Genomic DNA, 3385 nt, shown 5'->3' on the forward strand with positions numbered 1-3385 from the left:
CAGGGTCACTATGAGTCAGAACTGACTTAATAGTATATAACATGTTTTCATTTATGCCACAAATGTATAATCTGTTATTCTTCTATTCAGTATTGCTAAAAAACATTTATTTTGAAGATATATAAGTTAAAGCTTCCTGGCTTTCATAAAAATGTTTTCTTGGATTTTGAAATGTGATTTTATCAGCTATTTTAATTTTACTTCAGTATAGCATGATCTCTAGCATACATTGAGCTTATGTTAAGGGTAAGGGAAAAATTGAGGGAAGGCTAAGAGTGATAGTTGAACAACATGATGAAAATAAGTTTATGTCACTAAAGTATACAGAGGAAGAATGCTGAAATGTCAACTGTTTTGTTGTGTATACTGACCACACACAAAAAAATTAAACACAGTCAAAAGATAATAATAACATCATTTTAGATCCAAATGAAGAGGATATTTTCAACAGTCATTCCTAGTTTTCTCTTGCTTTTAAACTATTTAGACTAGAGTCAACTCTTAGGAAATTCCAGACATCTGATCAGAGTTTTATTAATAACAAACCCATGACTTTTAAAATGATCAATATTGTTGTTAAGTGCCATCAAGTTGTTTCCGACTCATATTGACCCTGTATATGGTTTCCGAGGGGGCAGCTGGTGGGTTTAAAGCCCCAGCCTTGTAGTCAGCTGCCCAGAGCTTATCCTACAGTGCCAAAATGAATTTTTTTCTCCTAATCATTATTTCACCTTCCTTATGAGTTCATTATGTTAAAAAAATATACAAATATAAAATTTTATAATTCTTATTAAGCATTTTTACATTAGTACAAATTATCATTATTTGTTTTAAATAACAAACTCAAAAGAATTTTTTTTACCTATGTAATGTTTTTCATTATTTCTTCAAAAACTGAAATTGTCCTATAATTTTCTAAAATTCTAAATAAAATGAACTCTTCACTATAGCATTGTTTATTTGCAGACACAATTTTGGTGGTCTGACAAAAAATGCAGTACCCATTTTTAATAGGAAAATTTTTCTCAAAATTATCCTGAATTCTTTATTCTTAATTAGTATTCTTCCAACAGAAATCCTGTAGCTAGTTGAATGATATTTCAATCTCTTGTATTCTACTTTTAATGTCACTGTTTATAAGATAAATTGGTTTCAAGACTTCTCAAATTAATTTAAGAATTTGTAATACACTAGCATTCAAATGGAGTTCTGGTGTGGTGCTGTGTGTTAATGCGCTGGACTGCAAACTTATTTGAACTGCAACATAGGTGGTTCAAGCTTGCCAGCCACTCCTCAGAAACACTAAACAGGGTTGCCAAGGGTCAGAGCCGACTCATCAGCTCTTAACAGAAACAAGCATTCAAATAAGATCAAGCTAACTTTGCTGTTCTGATAAAAAGCTATTAAAAGAGAAATCAAAGGAGTAGCATCTAGAATTTAAAAAATAATAATTATAATGAGATGTTCTTCTGGCAAAGTATCCTTCACATACTTCTGTGGTTAGCAATGGGTGATTTCCATTTAAAATAAGTTGTTTACTTTTACATCCTTATAATTCTAACATGAAAAATTTGCATTTCTAAACTTTTTAAAAACTGTTATAGCAAAAATGATTCTTATGGTTTCAGACTTTTATTCAATGTTCACATTTCATGGTATAAATTAACCAGTTTGGTAAACTATACTATACTTGTATTTACTTATTAAAATATATTCTTAGGAATTTGGGTTATAAGAATATAACTAATATTGACTATTAGAGTGCTTAACATGCATAATTAAATAAATGTCTGTTAGCAACATAGGGGGAAATATGCATGACTAGTACTGCAAATTTTAGTTTTAAGAGAAAATGGATGTATTTCCTACTTGCTCAAAGATACAAGGGAAAAATTTATCTGTGTATTGTCTAATAGGCCTTCCAGAACTAAAGACCACAGGAGGTAAGGCTAACAAAATTAATATGCAAAGAAGCTCAACACTAGGGACCTATAATTTTCTTGCAAATGGTTTCACTTTAAGGATGAAACAACATAAGACAATACCAATTTCTTTCTTTTTTTGCAAATAGATGAAGCTTTTAAAAAAAAATTAACACATGACAGCAGGTGGGAGGAATCTAAACAAGTGGATATTCAAGTAGGAGGAATCCAAATTTGATTTCCTTATCATTTTACAAATTAATTTGGATTCATTGATATGTTTTTAAAACAACAACAACTTGGGTAGATATATTTAATTAATGAAGATTGGATATCTAGCAGACTTGAAGTAAACATTTAGTTGACTTGGTGAATCATTCTATATTCATGAACATGGAATAGTTATAAAAATAAAGTTGGTGGAAATTAATGTACTAAAAATATTTGTTAGCAGTTTCTTTAATTTATGTACTTGGATTATTTTAAAAATATATTATTAACATGCTATTGGTTACAAATAACCTAGGTAAGTTAGAAATTAAACAATGCTCAAATCCATTTTCAGTTTGCACTTTATGCCAACTTTTAAAAGGTAAACATTTTTAACAGACAATATAAGTTTACTTCAATGTTCAAATATGGTAAAGTTTATATTTTGAGTCTGGCTATGGAAATAGTTCTACTTTAAATAGCATTTTCCTATTTGTTCTTAATCAGCTAGCAATACACAGATGTAGTATATCTTATGTTGTTGTTGTTAAGTGCCGTCGAGTCGGTTTCGACCCATAGCGACCCTGAATAGGGTTTCCGAGGCTGTAAATCTTTACGGGAGCAGATCGCCTCCTCTTTCTCCCGCGGAGCAGCTGGTAGTTTCGAACTGCTGACCTTCCGGTTTGCAGCCCGATTCGTAACCACTACGCTATCAGAGCTCCTTAGTATATCTTATAGTTAAGTATATCTTATAGTTAAGAGCTTATTATTAAAAAAGAGCTCATAAATTTTCTTATGTATCCCTGTACCCCAGGAATGGCTAGGTGTTGTGCAATTTCTATCAATTTAAAATATGTTGGTTTCAGACAAGTTTCAAAGCTAACAAATCAGTTCAGTATAACCTGAAATTTTTAAATCTGAGTGTTCAAGAAACAGTATAGTATGTTAAGAGGGAATATCTCATTTGACTTTCTGAGGTGCCCAAAAGTGATCTATTATAACAATAAAATTAACTAGTTTCTATTCTGCCAACACTAAGAGTAGCAAACAAAATCACACACATTTTGATCATGAATTCTCGTGTGAGCATATGATTAAATATAATTGGTTAACTAACCATCTACCTATGTCTTACAGACCATTTAATGAAACAAATTTGTAGGGTTTTTTTTTCAATTTTAATAACTGAAAGTATCTGATACAGTTCATACTGAAACATAATGATATTTTTAAGGCTTGTTTACTTTTAAAAT

This window comes from Chrysochloris asiatica, unplaced genomic scaffold, assembly GCF_000296735.1.
Source record: "Chrysochloris asiatica unplaced genomic scaffold, ChrAsi1.0 scaffold00274, whole genome shotgun sequence".
NCBI lineage: Eukaryota > Metazoa > Chordata > Mammalia > Afrosoricida > Chrysochloridae > Chrysochloris > Chrysochloris asiatica.